This window comes from Mustelus asterias, chromosome 9, assembly GCF_964213995.1.
Source record: "Mustelus asterias chromosome 9, sMusAst1.hap1.1, whole genome shotgun sequence".
NCBI lineage: Eukaryota > Metazoa > Chordata > Chondrichthyes > Carcharhiniformes > Triakidae > Mustelus > Mustelus asterias.
In genome coordinates, this window is record NC_135809.1 from 81,379,060 (window position 1) to 81,399,032 (window position 19,973).

The following is a 19,973-nucleotide window of genomic DNA, read 5'->3' on the forward strand; positions in this document are numbered from 1 at the left end:
AATGTGCAGGTTAGGTTGATAGATTAAGCTCAATTGCCCCTTAGTGTGAGGGGGATTAACAGGGTAAATATGTTTTGTTACGAGGATAGGACCTGGGTGGGCTTGTGGTCGGTGCAGGCTTGATGGCCTGAATGACCTTTCTCTGCACTATGATTCTCTTCTATGATCCTAGCCAGTGACACCCACATCCCATGAATGAACTGGCAAGGCCGGATCTCTGCTCCCCCCAAAACGGTCAACCATTTAACTGCTGTTGGCAACCATTACCAAATTAATTATTTCATGTATGATTGTGTATGCAATGTATAGAGAATCACAGTTCTTTCATCAGTGTCAGAGTATATGGGGTAAATTTGAACTTTGTGTGATAATGTAAAGCAGATGAGAGACAAATCTCTCTTGTTTTTTTATTTCTATTGATGACAATTGCACAAAAGCAAAATCTACCCCAGCTAACTCTTTCTGCAGCCACAACTAGCTTAGGTTGACCTTTCATCTTGCTTTATGGAGCTGCACATAAAATTGTCTGTTGAAACTGATTGCCTTATTCCTTCTAAACACTGAGTATCAATTAGGGTTGTTTCCTTGACAGTACCAGAGCAAGACAGCAGTACAGTGTTTTTGAGCAGTCACAATTCTATTGTTCAGCACCACTAAGTGAGAGGACACAGGTTTATTCTCCCACTGTGTCAGAAGGTAGGACAGTGCTATTGGATTGTTGCAGCTCGTGTGGTCATTAAAACTGTCGCCAGACCTTTCTCCGGCAAGAAATTGGGGAATGTTAAAGGGCAAGTCAGATTATACCATTGTACACAGCGCTGGGGGGCTTGCGCAAGATTGCCACTTTCAGACAGATCTGACTAATCAAGAAACAGCCAGTATAAGAGACACAAAAGGGGAATGAATATATTGTGAGTTTCTTCAATACCATATATTCTCAGCCTAGTCTCATCCTTGATACTTGCTGTATGATGGAGATAATTAATTCTCCTTTGTTTAGAACAGAAATTGGACAGGCCTAATCCAGATAGAGTCTTGATATGGTTGCCACATACCAAAGTTGAAGTTCAATTATCAGTGTCACAAGTAGGCTTACATTAACATTTCAGTGAAGTTACTGTGAAAATCCCCTGTTCGCCACCTTTGGGCACACTGAGGGAGAAATTAGCATGGCCAATGCACCTAACGAGCATGACTTTCAGACTTTGGGAGGAAGCCGGAGCACCTGCAGACAGGAGGAGAACATACAGACTCTGCACAGACAGCGACCCGAGCTGGGAATCGAACCCGGGTCCCTGGCACTGTGATACAGCAGTGCTAACCACTGTGCCACCGTGCCGCCCCAATATTAATATCAATATTAGGATAGTCAATATTAGAGTAGTCACAGAGATTTCAGGCGGGAAACTGTTGCTGTTTATTTCAGTTTTGGCAAAACTTACCAAGGATCGTCATTTTAAAAACAATGTTTTTTTCCTATCGTCTAACGGAATGTCCAAGTTGTAAGAGCAGCAATATACATGGTAATTTGCAGCATATTTTAATAATCTGCTCTGTAATTTACTCTCCTTCCGCTGTGACTTATTTACCTTGGCATGGATTACTGGTTCATACGTCATAAATAGCAGTGAGGCGCTTCTTAATTACACTTCATGAATAATCAATGATAAACATTCTTAAAAAATAATGGTTATCCCTTGTCATTGGTGAGTGGATTTGAAGTAATTAAACTCCACACTCCAATCTTGCATAGTGGAGCTTCTTTAATGAGGGGACAATAAGTATGTGGTTGTTTATCTGAGCTTCTGCAACTGAGGATCTGCTGTTCCTCCCAAGTGAAAACACAGTGTGATCTTGAATGGGACAGTACACGTTTAGCATAACGAAGAGAGAGGAAGAGTACAGAATTTGATTAGAAGTCTCGTCCTTGACACTTGCTGCATGACAGACACCAGTCATTCCTCTTTGCTTAGAATGGAAAGTGGGCTGTCCTAATCCAGATAGAGGCCGGGATTTTCTGATCTCCTGCTGCTGCGGCTAGCGAGAGCGGAGCATTTGGCAAATCAGCCAAATCTCCATTCATATCAAACAGATAATCCCAGACACGGGCAAGGTTGGAGAATTCCGGTCAGAGTCTTGAGATGGTTGCTACAGGAGTTTCAGAGTCAATGTTAGGGTTGTCACAGAGATTTCAGGTGGGGAGCTGGATGCCGTTTACTCCAATCTTCAAAATACACAAAGTTTACCAAGCATCATCATTTCTCAACAATGTTTTCTCAGGAATAACGGTGCAATCATTCCATGTGAGTCCATCGTCAGTCCAAAGATGTGCGGGTTAGGTTGATTGGCCAGGTTAAAAATTGCCCCTTAGAGTCCTGGGATTCGTAGGTTAGAGGGATTAGCGGGTAAAATATGTGGGGGTAGGGCCTGGGTGCGAGTGTGGTCAGTGCAGACTCGATGGGCCGAATGGCCTCCTTCTGCACTGTAGGGTTTCTATGATTTCTATGAGAGGTTTTGATTTTTGGTCAGAAATTTTCCAACACCGAACAAACTGAAAAATACAATTCCCAGCTGATGACAAAAAGTGATCTCGCTGAATAAAATTCAATACTCCTTTGATAGATTATTCTTACTTTTAAGTTTAATTATTAGTGTCACAAGTCAGCTTACATTAACTCTGCAATGAAGTTACTGTGAAAATCCCCTGGTCGTCGCACTCTGGCGCCTCTTCAGGTACATTGAAACATAGAAACAGAAAAACTACAGCACAATACAGGCCCTTCAGCCCACAAAGTTGTGCCGAACATGTTCCTACCTTAACGATTACTAGGCTTACCTATAACCCTCTATCTTACTAAGTTCCACGTACCTATCTAAAAGTCTCTTAAAAGACCCTATCGAATCCGCCTCCACCACCGTTGCTGGCAGCCCATTCCGTGCAACCACCACCCTCTGAGTGAAAACCTTACCCCTGACATCTCCTCTGTACCTACTCCCAGCACCTTAAACCTGTGTCCTCTTGTGGCAACCGCTTCAGCCCTAGGAAAAAGCCTCTGACTGTCCACTCGATCTATGCCTCTCAACATCTTATACACCTCTATCAGGTCACCCCTCATCCATCGTCTCTCCAAGGAGAAAAGGCCGAGCTCACTCAACCTATCCTCATAAGGCATGCTCCCCAACCCAGGCAACATCCTTGTAAATCTCCTCTGCACCCTTTCTATGGCTTCCACATCCTTCCTGTAATGAGGCAACCAGAACTGAGCGCAGTACTCCAAGTGGGGTCTGACCAGGGTCTTATATAGCTGCAACATTATCTCACGACTCCTAAACTCAATTCCTCGATTGATGAAGGCCAGTACACCATACGCCTTCTTAACCACAGCCTCAACCTGCACAGCTGCTTTGAGCGTCCTATGAACTCGGACCCCAAGATCCTTCTGATCTTCCACACTGCCAAGAGTCCTACCATTAATATTATATTCCGTCATCCTATTTGACCTGCCAAAATGAACCACCTCACACTTATGTGGGTTGAATTCCATCTGCCACTTCTCCGCCCAGTCTTGCATCCTATCAATGTATCGCTGCAACTTCTGACATCCCTCCACACTATCCACAACACCTCCAACCTTTGTGTCATCAGCAAACTTACCAACCTATCCCTCCACTTCCTCATCCAGGTCATTTATAAGAATCACAAAGAGTAAGGGTCCCAGAACAGATCCCTGGGGCACTCCACTGGTGACCGACCTCCATGCAGAATATGACCCATCTATAACCACTCTTTGCCTTTTTGGGCAAGCCAGTTCTGGATCCACAAAGCAATGTCCCCTTGGATCCCATGCCCCCTCACTTTCTCAATAAGCCTTGCATGGGGCACCTTATCAAATGCCTTGCTGAAGTCCATATGTACTACATCTTCTGCTCTTCCTTCATCAATGTGTTTAGTCACATCCTCAAAAAATTAAATCGGGCTCGTAAGACATGATCTGCCTTTGACAAAGCCAAAGTACACTGAGGGAGCATTTAGCATGGCCAATACACCTAACCGGCATGTATTTCGGACTGTGGGAGGAAACCAGAGCACCCGGAGGAAACCCACATAGACACGGGGAGAATGTGCAGACTCCGCACAGAGAGTGACTCAAGCCAGGAATCGAACCCGGGTCCCTGGCACTGTGAAGCAGCAGTGCTAACCACTGTGCCACACCGTGCTGCCCTTTTCTGCATGTTCATGTTCCCTGGCTGGTTTATGGATTGCAATCTATACAATAGCATGAGAACCATGCCAACAATGGGCACGAGTCTTCTGCACAGATTGAACTGAAAGTAGTGTCACTTGTAATCAAGGGCTGAGGATGAAGTTGAGTTAATGAATGAAATTTCTTTTTACTTTCACCTCACAGAATAAGAGCAAGGTGAAGAATGGTATAAATCCAAGCAACCTTCTGAAACAATCATTTCATGTTAAGGGAGAGGCAAACATGTCACATGGGAGTCCACTCCCATAAATCACCAGTTGGTCTGAACCAAACTAATGGCTTAATAGGTTAGAACTACTGGAAGATGGCAGCAGCTTCTAGACTTCTGCCCAACTTTACACCAATGTGTAGCAAGGTCTGGAATTCTCTGGCTATTCACACCGACAGGATTCTCTGGTCCCACTGGCAACATACCCCCGCCTGCGGTTTTCCCGTTGGCATTGACAGTGGTGAGACCAGAGAATCCTGTCGCTAGCAAGCAACAAATCACCTCCCCCCGGCAGGAAACACACAGCTGGGAGGTCAGAGAGTCTCGTCCAAGTACTTTTTCAAAGTTTTAAAGGCAGTTTTGCACACATTAAAATGAATTGTTTAACAATGCATAGCACACCAGTGTGTGAGATATCTACAGAGTGCCGGAGGAACCTCAGCTGTCTCAGTCATAATGATGCACCCTGGCTGGCGGACAAGAATTGAGCAGAATCAAGCAATCCTACACTTCATAATCACTGAAATAAAGGATAAAATATTGAGGGAAGAATTAGTGAATGTGATATTTTTGAAGGATAGACTTGCAGCCCACAAAGGTACAAGCAAGAGATTTATTAGCAAGGTGTTTACTCTACAGGCTGTTAGGATAGACTGTGCAAATGGCCGATGACATCATCAATACATCACATGATCAGACTCTTAAAGTGACCTTGTTCCAACTAGGAACAAACGTGAATACACAACAATGAAAGCCATGACAATTGATTGAAATGTCAGAATACAAATTGGCCTCACCATCAGCTTCTTTTCACACTCTGTTATGATCCCAGCTGATGTTAACACTGGACAAATCGGATCCCAGAATGAAACCTGGCTTGATTGATCCTAACTTTGTTATTTTCTAGAAACCGTGGAGGAGAGTTGCTGAACAAATTCACAGACGTCTGCTGATGAACTTTTAATACAAACAATAAAATATTTATTAGACAAGAAAAACTGAATTATATTACCCCAGGCAATGAGGTTGTAAAAATGTTAATACAAACACAAGAAAATGATTGAACCATTCACTATTCCTTCACCCCAGCAATGTCTTTACAGACACATACCAATTCAGAAAGTTAAAGCAATTGACAATATCTATCACAGACCCTAATATTCAAGGTGAGCATATGATACACGTAAATTAGCAGAGGAACAATGGTGAGACAATGGTGTGCTGTGGGGTTATGCTGCAACTGTACAGGACCTTGGTGAGACCACATTTGGAATATTGTGTGCAGTTCTGGTCACCTCACTATAAGAAGGACGTGGAAGCGCTGGAAAGAGTGCAGAGGAGATTTACCAGGATGCTGCCTGGTTTGGAGAGTAGGTCTTATGAGGAAAGGTTGAGGGAGCTAGGGCTGTTCTCTCTGGAGCGGAGAGGCTGAGGGGAGACTTAATAGAGGTTTATAAAGTGATGAAGGGGATAGATAGAGTGAATGTTCAAAGACTATTTCCTCGGGTGGATGGAGCTATTACAAGGGGGCATAACTATAGGGTTCGTGGTGGGAGATATAGGAAGGATATCAGAGGTAGGTTCTTTACGCAGAGAGTGGTTGGGGTGTGGAATAGACTGCCTGCAGTGATAGTGGAGTCAGACACTTTAGGAACATTTAAGCGGTTATTGGATCGGCACATGGAGCACACCAGGATGATAGGGAGTGGGATAGCTTGATCTTGGTTTCAGATAAAGCTCGGCACAACATCGTGGGCCAAAGGGCCTGTTCTGTGCTGTACTGTTCTATGTTCTATGTTCTATGACACACCACACTCCAAAGTAAATGACAGATGCAGCCCAAGCAAATTCCATGGATTCCTCAGCAACCCACTCAGACATTTTCCATATAATGAACCAACCAATCACAATGAAACTCTGTCTTTCTCATGATGATTTCCAATCTCCACATTTGAAGAATTCACCTTGGAATTCTCTCTCAACATCGTTCCTACTCGGACAGGTTCAACAACGACCCACCTCCAAGGTTTCAATCTCGTCTCTAAGTTTCCTTTCCTCCAGATCTCTGGGTACACTCAAGCCTCACCTTCCAAGTGCAATTTCAGATCATTGTCCATGCCAAACAAAACAATACTGCTCTAAAGGGGTACTTTTGCCCCATAGCCCACAGCATGGAGTCATCAACCTTTGGCTGCTCTCTTAGATCTTCTGGGCTTCTCTCAAGCCCACCTGGCTTCAGGTCTGCTCCTCATAGCTTTCTCTTTAACTCAGAGTCCATCTCTCTACTCTTTTCTCTCAACTTTACTAAACAAGATCTGCTTCTGATCTCTATCCTTGTCCCTTACCTGGGACTGGCTTCTCGAACCTCTTTCCATCCCACCCCCTGGTTTAGGATCTTCTGGGACTGCTCCCTGTGACTTGTTCCTTGGGATAGTTTCTCTCAAATGGTACTTGTTACAGCCCTTGGCCAGATATTGGAACATGGGGTGAGGTCCAGTTGGGGACCAATAATGTTTTGTTTACAGTAGGTAAAGGTTGAGATTCAAGACCCTTGCTTTTGGAATAATGCCACAAGATTCCATGGGTTTTGAACAAACGAATAATTAAAACCTCACTATAGACGTTCAGATGCTAAAAAAAGTCACTATATTTAACTTACACTCCAAGTATGAGGTACATGTGAGTTAACAGGTGAACTGCGTTCAAACACATCACAGTACAGAGCAAATGACAGCTGCAACCAAGACAGAATCCATGAATTTCCCAAGAACCCACCCAATCATCAGTAAACACCCAGCCAAACAAGCTCATTGAACTCTGGGCGGGATCTTCCGCTGTACTCGTCCCAAAACAAGAAAATCCTGCCCGATGTCAACAGACCTTTGCATGGTCCATGTCCCGCCCGCTACGATTCCCATGGCAAGCGGGATGAGAAAATTCCCCTCTCTGTCTCACCAGGGATTTCCAGCTTCACCTTTGAAGATCTGTCCCTGGAATTCTCTCCAAAAGTCACACCACTCAGACAGGTTTAACAATGGCCCGTCTCACAGGCTTTCAATCTCGCCTTCTACGATTCCGTCTCCCTGGTTCCTGAGCACACTCAACACTAGTTTACAAGCACACTTCCAGATCAATGGTCGTTCCAAGCAGAACCCCACTGCTGGAATTTTACTGGCACGCAACCCCGCCCCCCGCATCAGGGTAGGCAAGGTTCACAGAGCTGCATTCTCCGTTGGCCTCGGGCGGGATACTATGAGGCTCGGATGGGCGAGATGGTAAAATTCCGGCACACTGCTCCAAAGAGTTACCTTTGCCCCAATGGCCCTCTTTATTTAGAATCTGCATCCCGCATCCCATTCTTTGACTTAACTAGGACTCGTCTCTGTCCCTGTGCCTCTAACAATTCTGGCTGGCAGGCTCCCTGAAACTGATTGCCTCAAGTAGAGTTGTTCACTGACTCATTAACACGAATTGTTCTAGTAATCTATCAGATCACTCCCAGAGGGTGCCCCCTTCACCTTGTTATTAGGCAGGAACCAATGTAACAAGAATTGGTATATCTTATACCTTAAATGTTACAATCTCCATGGACTGTTAACTTTGCACCTAGTGACACAATGAATTGAATTCATAACACGTTCCAGTTCAGCTCACCTGACCTGCAGATTCACAGTGTGAATTCTGCACAGGGGCACAGGGCCAGTTCCCGGCCTAAAGAGTGGAAAGAAACACTAACTGCACGTGTGTGCCCATTTCCTGATTGTCTTGTACAGAAGGTCCGAGGCCCACTGGGAGCTAATGTTTCTCACTTCTGAGGTAAGTATTCGAGTTTCTTTTCTGAGCAAAATGGAGGTGGCAGACACACAATAATGGCAGAGTTAAATGCCACCCTTGTCTACATTGTTGAATTCTTTTCTAAATCACTGTAGAGAAATAATATATGTCTACCTACTGTTTCTTCAACTTTGTCAAGAGCTGAATACACCTGAATACACCATACTTGTTTTCCATGGTTTTGCCTGTTTGAGATTGATGCCTTTTGCAACACAAATCTGCTCTGCAGTAACAAACATCTTCAAAGTGAAGGGAGATTCTATCTGCCTAAATTAATTTTAAAATACATGAAGCATCCAAACATTCATTTCCATTTCTTCACTGGAAAGGTTTTTAACAACAAGAAGTGATGAGATTTGCCATTGGGAAGGTGGCTACTGTAGTATTCAATTGTCTTGTGTTTGATTTTGTGTGTCTGTTTACTACTGATGCCTACTATGTTTGATTGGTTAAGCCTGGGTGTGGACTGTTAAGATCCAGGCCAGAAACTCCAAGGTGTTTTATGAAGATAGCCTTGACCCTAAGTTTTACGTTTGATTTTAGCATTAGGGTGAGCATAACGTGTTTCACTCTAGGGTGACATAAGGTGTTTCACTCATTCAAGTGACCCACTAGGAAGCTTTTATCAAACAAAGTTTATTTAAAAACACAGTTAAAATATAACAAAAAGAATTAGCATAATTTTTACCAATTACAAAACTTAAGTATGACTCCTAACAGCGAGCTATCTCTGTTGTTCCAAGTTAAACACCATCCCACAGACATACACACTTCAAAAACAAGTATGCTCACATAATGCTGGATCTTCAACTTTTTAACACCTGATGTGAACTGGTCCTTTGAATGTTGGATCAATTCTCTGAGGGTCCTCAGTCCTGGAACTTTCAGAAACATCCTGCAGTGAAACATGGTTAAAATATATTTCTTAAAGGCACAGTATCGTCACAAGACTCAGAGAAAAATAAACAAACTGTAGAAGTTTCTGGAAGCGAGAGCTGTAAGCATGGAGCAGACACTTTAAAAAACTGTGAATAAAACCCATTACACACATTGAAACAAGTGTCATCTCTGCATAGCTCCGAGATTTAAAATACACAATAGTTAAAAGAGCTGTAGATACTGGTGCATCAGGGAGCTGGCAGAAACCTCCTGAGTTCAACATTTAACCTGAGTGAAATCTGCAGAATGCAAGATACCCCGGTGTGACAGATGGATTGGCAATTATAATATTTAACCTGCTCATTAAGAGATGTTTTAACTCAGGACTTAAGCTTAATTTGTGAGTGTATGGGTTTTCTAGGGTTTGTGGAACTTGCTGAGAAAATCAAGACAAAATAGTCGTGAGATTTGAGCAGATTGAACAATTAACATGCACAGAATACTTCAAATGTTGCAATTTCGTACGTGCTTCCTTGCCTAGGTGCATGTTTTTTTTCTCAGAGGGCATATCCTGACTCCTTTTTACTAGCTCCCAATTAGAGTGTAAATCAACCAGACCCTCTAAAGTATGAAAAGCAGAAACCACAAGCACTTGAAACCTCTTTTCATTGTTTAAATAAACATTTTGCAATTGACAGCAAAGGTCACAGAGCCAAAGCTCTCAATCAAATAATATCTTCCTTGGGGCTCTGATGTTTTGGCACTCAAATGGATTTCTAGGCTTCCCAGGAAAGTTACGGAGGATTAGGACATGCCTATCCCTGCAATGGAGCCAGGTTGGATGTGCAGGCTGCGGGGCTCATAACACCCTTAGAAGGCATTTGGAAAAATCAGAAGCCCTGGGAATGGGGTTGGGAATCCCAGAATCCGGACCCATCCACCATTTATGAATCTATCCAACTCAGTGAAAATTCAACCCATCAACTCTTTTTTTTTGCACAGATGCTGCCTGATCTGCTGAGTATTTCCAGCAATTGCCGTATTTTCATTTTGGATTCACCTTTAAATATTGAGATACTGCCTCTTCGCCGAGGTGAAAGGATTGTGCGCACAGGTCTTGTCTTGAGAGTGCGTTTTCACTGCACTGCGGGTGATTTCCAAGAATTGGCAGGTAATTTCTGCCTTGCACTTCTGATTTGCACTTCCCAGCTGCCAGCCTTCAAGCAGCAGGGACGTATTTTAACCAGTTCTCCCTTGGACCTCTGATGAGGGACAAAAGGAGCAGCAACACCAACAGCAGGGCCGACAGAACAGAGGCACTGTTGCCTCCACGTCCTCAGTAAACTGCCACCGAGTGAAATGAACACAGAGTTCAGATCCACATGAAATGAATATAGAAAATACAGAGGGTCAGTTTCCTGAACATGACTGTGCTGCATTATCTCAGGTAGCTCAACCTTTCAAGTCACTGCTGACATTGGCAGCCTCCAGGAACAAGACCTCCTTCCCAGGTGGCCATCAAGGTCAACAGAACCTGTCTTGCCTCTGGAACTGCTGGTGACATCTGCAGGATTGCGCTATCTGTTGCCCAGTAGTCCACTTCCCAAGTGACTGATGCCTTGCTTACCAGGGCTGCCATTTAAGTCCACTTTATAACTGATTAAACCAGTCAGAATGAGAGGGGCCCTTGGATGCTGCTCCAGTTGGATTACAGGTGTGGAGAATCACAGACTGCACACATGTTATAACCAAGGTGCCCTCAGGCCAGCCAGTATTCATCAATCAGAAAAGATTCCACTCCATCGATGTTCAGCTGATATGCAACCATCAAAATCTAATCATGCATACCAGGTGCCCAGGATGCTGCACCAGTCAGGCCTGCTGCAGATTTTCACATCTCCAAGCAGAGAAAGTGGATGGCTCCTTGGCAACAAGGCCTACGTTCGAAGGATATGGCTTATGACACCTGTGAGAAGCTGTGCCATTGAGACACGGGATAGAGATAAATGGGACATTTTCAATGTCCCAGGCTGTAACCAGTGGAGTTCTGCATGGCTAAGTGCTGGGCCTCAGCTATTTCCGATAATGATTTAGACGGAGATCGATAATAATGTTTCTAAGTTTGCTGATAAAGGTGGGAATGTAAGCTGTGAGGAGAACACAAAGAGGCTGCAAAAAGATATAGACAGGTTAAATGAGTGGGCAGCAAAACAAGAGAGAGAATATAATGTGGTGAAGTTTGAGGTTATCCACAGGATCCAAAAGCAGAATATTATAAAAATGTGAAACTTTTAAATGTCGATATCGAGAGAGATTTAAGTGTTATTTGTACAAGTAACACGGGAAGTTAGCATGCAGGCACAAGAAGCAATTGGGAAGGTGTGAGGCGTGTTGGTCTTTATTGCAAGGGGATTGGAGTACTTGAATAAGTGTGCCTCACTACAATTGTATGAGGCATTGGTGAGACCACAGCTGGAGTACTGCGTACAGTTGGGTCTCCAGATTTAAGGAGCGATTTACTTGCATTGGAGGAGCCAAGTGAAGGTTCAGTAGATTAGTTCCTGGGATCAGAGGGTTATCCTATGATGGGAGTTTGAGTGAAATTAGGCCTATATACACTCTAGAGGTTAGAAAAATGAAAGGTGATCTCATTGAACTATATAGGATGCTGAAGGGGTTTGACAGGATGGACACTGAGAGTTTATTTCCCCTGATTGGGGAATTCAGAATTCAGAACAGTCTCAGGATAGGGAGGCAATTATTTAGGACTGAGATGAAGAGAAATTTCTTCACTTTGTGAATTATGAATCTTTGAATATACCAGCCCATAAAATTTCTCCAGTGATTTTTGTGTTCTTTGTTCAATTTAGTATATTGTACAGTACTCACTGCTCACAATGCAGTCTACTAAATAATGTGAAGACAAAACACAGTTTGGGTGAGCACTGCATGCGAAGACCTGCATTCAGTCCCTTAGTGCCTGGTAAACTGTCATTTTAATTCCCCACCTTAACTGCTCTCTCAATGTTCAGCCTCTTGCCTTGTTCCAATGAAGCTCAGTGTAAGCTTGAGAAGCACTTTTAGACTGGTCACTTTATAACCTTCCAATTTCAGATCATAATCAGTGCCCCCATTTTTATTCCTTTCTATTCACAGATTGTGGTTTTGCTCTCATTACCTCTGCCACTGAAGTTGGACGGAGGTAAAATGTTTTTGCCCCTGTTTATTAGTCTGTTTGTCTGTAAACAATATACCTCAAAAACCAATGAATGGGTTTCGGAGAAACTTGGTGCACAGATAGGGGGGGATTTTACAGCCTCGCTCGTCCTAAAACTGTAAAATCCAGCCCTAGGTCAACGGACCTTTCCATTGTCCGCCCCTCACCCGCTCTGTATCCCGTGACGGGTGGGGCACTAAAATTGTGGCCAGGGTATGGCCCAGTCACCTGTAGGTGAAGATGTGAATCCAAATGCTGGATTTTTTTTAAAGGATTCACTGACATTGGGAAATCAGGGTGTGATGTTTTATTTGGAATATTACTGATTGTTTTAAAATGTTTTAGAATGTTCTCGGCTGCTGTGGTAGAATTTGTCGCAGCTAACAAAATGTGAGTAGAGTTTTCAGGGCAGGTTGTTTGATGTGGATTGGCCTGATGCCTCTTCAATGAGATGGAAACCCTTAATGACAATATTCTTTCAGATTCCCAGTTACAGATCAACCCATCAGGGAAAAGCCTCAAGGATGCGTTCCATAATTGTAATAACCTAGAGTTAACACAGTATGGGGAAGGTATGGAGTCTCCTGAGTGCTCTCTTCACTTGCTTTCCTTTATTTTTGTTTTTGGTTTGCAGTTGTTTATCATTCTGCCATTCACACCTTCTCCTCACGCATCCTTTGATACTTTACTTGGACCATTACAAGGTCTTTGACCTTACACTATAAACCCTTCTGTCAGTTAACTTTTCCTGTCTTCCACCCTATCACAGAACTTCTCTTTAATTATTTTTCCATCCTCTCCCCACACCCCTTTTTCACTTGGTTAAAACCCATTACATTTCTCATTTTCCCCAGCCCTAATGAAAGATCATCGCCCTGAAACATTTGCCAGAATTCTACTGCCCTGCCCGCCACGGGAATCGGAGCAGGCAAGGGGTGGACAATAGGAAGGTCAATTGACCTCAGGGAGAGATTTTTCAGTCTTGGGTCGAGCAAGGCCGTAAAATCCCACCCATTAACTCTGTTTCTCTCTCCACAGAAATTGCCAGACGTGTTGAGTATTTCCAGCATTTTCTGTTTTTCTGGTTTTCATTTGTGCCAAATGATGGCACTTCATCCTCTTGCCTCTCATGAGGGAACAGCTGGATGAAAGGACACACAGCTTTGTTAGGATAGCAAGGGCACGAGGCTGCAGGTTCCTCGTGTCAATTCCACTCCATCTGACGAAGGAGCAGTGCTCCGAAAGCTTATGGTATTTGCTACCAAATAAACCTGTTGGACTTTAACCTGGTGTTGTGAGACTTCTTACCAAATACAGGTACCAGTGGAGCTGACAGCACCAGAAATCCAGCGGCCGGAGACGTGCGGAGGCTGTGGCGGCCAACAGGAAGCCTGCTACACGGCCTCCGCTTGAGTCTCCTGGCCCGCTGAGCTACTAGAGCAGCACAACAGGCTGGGAGAATCGCCCCTCATTAATTAGAAAGACATGGATGTGGAAAGAGTGAGGGTGAGTATGACAGTGGCCATCATAGCTATTGACAGAGCCATCCTTACCCTGGCGTAAGATTCCAGTTCAGGTTGAAACTGGATGGTATTGATTCATCATCGCTGCATTGGCGAACTTGCATTGCCTCAGGCACTGCTCCTGGTTCTTATCAATGTAAAAGCATTGTCCCAAGGAAACCCATGGCCTTCAGTGGAACCTCCTCCTCCTCCCTCCATTAGATATTTTGTTCCCCTTTGTTTAATATGCTTCGGAACCCAAACTATTCTCCATTGACAAAGAAGTAACCTAATTATTTTCCTCGAAACGCCACTGAGAGGTGGATGCATGACACAGACAAACAACATCATGGAATATTGCCTCTCACCTTACTGGGAAGCACCTCAGTTCTGTTCAGTGTTTCCTCAACATACTGTTGTCAACCTTAGCATTGCAGTTGACCCTGAACTGAGTTCACAACCTTATGTTTTTCTCCAACACAAATCACCCACATCCAATTTTGTAACATTGTTCATCCCCCCACTTGCCTTGGCTCATTTGCTGCTGAATTCCTCATCCATGCCATTGCTATCTCCAGAGGCTACTATTTCAACCTTCCCCTGACCAACCTCCTAACTTCTACCACCTTTAACCTTGAGCTTTCTGCAACCTGTATCCAACAATCCCCTGTCCTCACTGACTTACACTGGCTCCTTTCCAGCCACACCTCGGTGGACTGCATGGTGGCACAGTGGTTAGCACTGTTGTCTCATAGCACCAATTCCAGCCTTGGGTCACTGTCTGTGTGGGGTTTGCACAAGCTCGCCGTGTCTGCATGGATTTCCTCCAGGTGTTTTGGTTTCCTCCCACACTGTGAAGATGTATGGGTTAGGTTGATTGGCCATGATAAATTGCCTCTTCGTGTCAGAGGGATTAGCAGGATAAATACATGGGGTTACAGGGATAGGGCCTGGGTGGAATTGCTGTCAGTGCAAACTCAATGGGACGAATGGCCTCCTTCTGCACTGTAGGGATTCTATGATTCTAAATTTTTCATGTTCAGATCCCTGCTTCCAACCCTCCCCAGTTCTGTAACCACGCCAACTCTACATCCCTCCAGCAATTCTTTATTCATTCAACTTTACTCTGCTGTGCATCCCCAATTTGAATCACCCCAACACTGGCAACTATGTCTTCAGCAACCTGAGCCCTATACTCTGGAGATCCGTAACTAAATCTCTCCAATTTTCTATCCTCTTTTAATGTTCTCTTCAAAACCTCCCATTCTGACTAAGCTTTTAGGTTATCTGTTCATTCTTATACCTCTTTAGCTCGGTGTCATTTTTGTTGCCTGATCATGCTCTTCCAAAGCACCTTTGGACACTTTATTACAATGTAAATGAAGGTTGCCAACCATCACGAGGTAAGAAGCTGATATCAGTGAACAGTGGAGCAGTGTTATACCTCACTGTGTGACAGAGCTCGAGTATACCAATTCAGCGACTCAGCAGGGAACCCACAAGCAGAACACATCATCCTTCAGACAGCTGAAACAGAATAATGTTCAGTGTGTTTTATGGTTCTATTCACACAGTGCAGGAATAATGAGCAGTTAAACTGCCTGGACCACATAGCAGCATCATTTTAAAAAATAGTTTAAAGGTCAAAATTGGCCCATTTATTTCCTGTTTAATTGCATATTACATAAACTGCAAACTGCACTATTATTCTTATTCTTATACACTTAACAAAACAGCCTGGGAGAAGGATAAATGTATCTTCGAAACACTCTATGCTTACACTAAATTCCAATTACTGGTAAAAATCTGATCAGCTAATCATTATCACATTGCTGTGTGCAAATGGTTACCCTGTTTCCCTCATCACAGCACTTCAAAAATACTTGATTGGCTGCAAAGTGTTTTGGGAGGTCCCAAGACTGTGAAATGCACTATATAAATGCATATCTTTCCTTCTAATCTCTCCCTCCATGTAAACTCCCCAACTCATACTTACAGTCACTCCCTTGGCCTTGCCGACACATGTTGCCTTACTGCTCCTATTATCAATCCGAAAAGATGCCATCTTTGATCAGCTCCTTATATTAGTCTCTACTCAGTTCTGCTTCCCCCTCTCAATGCTACTTCCTTCTGCATCCATCCCTTGAGAAAAACTATCCCCCATTTCACTTACAACCACACTTTCAAAATACCTTTTATTCACCATAATATTTCTGCAGCTACCATTCTGCTCAACTGTACACTCACCTCCATCTTCTAAACCCTTATCCCCAATAGAGCCATTCCTCTCATTCACCTTCATTGCCACTCCCTTTAGCACAAAGGATGCAGACTTGAAAAGACACGGTGAACAATTGGTGGTGCCATTCACTGTTAGATCTGGCTGGAATACTTAAAACATTACAGCTATTTTGTCCTAAGCCTGCTCACTATTCCAGGATAATCCTGGAACCATCTTTTTAAATGCCTCTTCCCTGGAGCCTCCACCCCTAGCTCCAACAGTAAGCACCCCCAGGAACTCACAGATATCTTTGTTATTAAAATCAATATCATGCAATCAGCTGTCATGCCATGCCCTTCCCTTCCCTGAACCTAATGGAGCAACCTCCAAGGCTAGTCTGGGATCCTTCCCTAATTTCTCTCTTATCTTTACCCAGTCCCTCTCTGAACTAATTTTGTCAATGAGACACACCACCAATACAATCAAGTATTCCCAATAAACTGTGGAGCACTCAACTTCTCCTCCTAATCTATAGATACCATGTCCACCCATGCCCACCACCACTTATAAATGAATCCCCCCCCCCAATGAGGCTCCCACTGGGGTCCTCCCTTGGCACGACACCTTGGTAACCTTGCAATGCCAACCTAGCAATGCCAACCCATGCCAAGGGCTGGGTCCCAATGGAAGCCTCACAGCGGAAGAACGATTCATTCAGATTTGGTTATGGGCCCAGAGTGGACGGAGGAGCAGGGGATGCCGGTGATGGCCATTGGGGAGGGTGGTAAGAGGGGGGTAGCATGCTAGCTCAACTGTGGGCGGGGTGGGGGGGGCGATGATCGGGGTTGGGAGAAGGGGCTAATATTCAGGGGGAAGGGGGAGTACAAAACTGCTGACTCCAATCAGGGGGTGGGGGGGTCGGGAGCCCCTGAGACCTTGGTGGTGGACTGGGAGTGGGGAGGTTTATTTCTGTTATGATAGGGGTGCTCTTTAAAGATGGCGCCCTGATCTCAGTGCAGCCGGGTTTTGCCGGCGTTTTGAGGCCCTGCCCCTGCATGACGGTGTGTAAAATGCCTCGTTGGTTTTTTTTAGGCAAAATGTCATAAGATCTGAAGAGAAAATCAGTGTGTTTCTCTGCAGAGAAATACATCAGTTTTCTCTCTGGAGGTAACACTCAGGCATTTTTTGGGAAAATTACCCCCAAAATCTCTATTTTTGAAGCCTAACGTCCCAAGTGCTTTTCTAACCACTCTCAATATGTCCTGACACCTTCAAGGGCCGATGCACACACATCTCTCTTCCTGCACCTATTTCAGAACTGTACCATTTAGTCTATATTGTCTCTCATTTCTACCAAAATGCTTCATCTTACACTTCTCTGTATTAAATTCTGTCTGCCACTTGTCTATTCATTCTGTGGTGTATCTATGTCCTGTTACAGTCGATGCGAATCATCCTCACTCTTTGCCATTCCTCCAAGTTTAGTATCATTGACAAACGTACTCTGTATTCCAAGGTCCAAGTCATTAAAATATAGAATAGCAAAAATGCAGCCATCCGAGTGCTGACCCTGATCATAGCTGGAAAATTACCTGCAATAGTTTCCCTTCACTCTCCCTCATTGTCACCTCTGATGTCGGCAAGGATCTATCCATCACCCTTTCCTATTTCTCATTGACACACTACCCCACGGCATTGTGATCCTAAAATACATCAGCTTCCACAAAAATACTGCTCACACCCAGCTTTACCTCACTACCGCCTCTCTCAAATCCTCCACTGCGGCTAAATTATCCGACACCCAGTCTGAGCTTGGTGAGCAGAAACGTCGTTTCAATTATTCCACCATTAGTGACTGTGCCCCCAGCACTAGAATGCCCTCCCTGAACCCTTCTGCCTCTCCACTTCACTTTCCTTCTTTAAAAGGTTCCTAAAAACCTGCCTCTTTGACCATGCTTTTGGCCATTTGCCCTAATATCTCCTTATGTGGATCAGTCTTATTCTGTTTTGTAATGTCCCTTGCGGCATCTTATTACACTGAAGCCATTATTGCCTTTGTTGTTGTATGTATAAATGTATGTGTGTTTGTGTTGTTGCCTGAGTGTATGTTAGCATTAATTCACCTATCTGCTCAATTTTAGACCTATCGCTAATGGGTGTCACAGCATAGCACAGATGCAATGTGACAAAAGAACATTAACCTGAAACATGCGTTTCTTTCTCCCCACATGCTGCCTGACCTGCTGAGTGTTTGCAGCATTTCCTGTTCTTAATACAGCAGTATTTTGCTTTTGTGGCAGCATGAATGTCAGTGGACGTGGGGTGATGGGGGTGGGGAGCAGTGGTGTGTAGAAGATTCCGGATGAACTTTGAATTCAATTCTGAGTTGCCTTGTACCCGGTCGTGTTCAGTTCACTTTAGATTCTGATGTTCTTTCCTCTTGTGTGCTTACTGCTCCCTATGACTTTGGATGTGTTCAATCCTCCTTTTTGTATTTACAAACAACATTAGCTGTCCATCAGTCCACTTGCATTCCCCTTTTCGATGGGACATTTATACATATAAATTAGTGCCTCTGTTATCTTCGCTCTCGTTTCCTTGCTATGCAGGGGTGCATGTTATCCTGATTTGTTTTAGCAGTTTGTCAATTACTTTCTCCCTTTCTATCCGGGTATATTAATATTCCATTTAAGCTACTCCTGGAATAATGTGTCTATTTTGTTATCTTTAGTAAAAACTGAGGTGACAAAGTTATTCAATACTTCTGCCATTTCTCTGTCATTCCCTATGCATTCATTGTGCTCATCATTTAGTGTTGTTACCCCACATTCATTTTCCTTTCGCTGTTTATCTGTCTGTGGAACAATGCTACTTCTCTGTTCAATCCCTTGATAATTTGATTTTGTAATTTTTCTTTGCCTTCCTTTTGTTTTTAATATCTCTCCAAAGTTCTTCCTATTGCCTTTTGTCCTCATCTCCTTTATTATCTAAAGGATACTTTGTAATGCCTCTTTCCTTAAATTCAATTTCGCCTTTATTCAGCGGGATGTCAGCCAGATGAGGAGGAGTAAGCTGGCACCCCTCTCTTTCCATCGCTCAGTTGAGGACAACTGAGGGTGATTAGGGATGGACTATTAATGCTAGTCTAGTCAGTGAGACCCACATCCTAAGGATGAATAAAAATCAGGTTTTTTAAAATAGAATTTACTTATTAATTTAATGAGTGTTTAACTGTATAAGTGCTGTGACTATAAAAGGCACACAGAATAATTTTCATGCAAGATTTAACCACACACATGCACACATACATGCACACCTGCATGCATGTACGCATGCATACACATGCATGCACACATGCACACATGCACACACACACACACACACACACTCAAGTGCACACACGCATGCACACACACGTATGCACACACACTCATGCATGCATACACATGCATGCATTTATGCACACACATGTACATTACACAGGGGGAGGGTAGGTAAATGACTTATGAATCCCAAAGAGTCATTCACGTACAGTTTGTGTAGATTGATGACTTGGATAGTTTCAGGCTAGCTTCAGCGTTTTCTCCAGATTCTGCATTGCTTAAAATGTTGAGGGATAATCTTTGTCTCATCTGCTTGAGTCAGCTGCTGCCTGGTTTATGTTAAAGACGTTACCTGTGGGGATTTGACAGAACAGAATACAGGGAGAGCCCGTTGGCTGAATGGCTCGGGGGAAAGGGACCATGAGCCATTTTCTTGCTGGTCAGGGGCTTTCTGTACAATAGTTACCCAGAAGCTAGAAGTGGATTTAATTCTTCTCATTGTTCTCTGGCTGACAATTGATGTA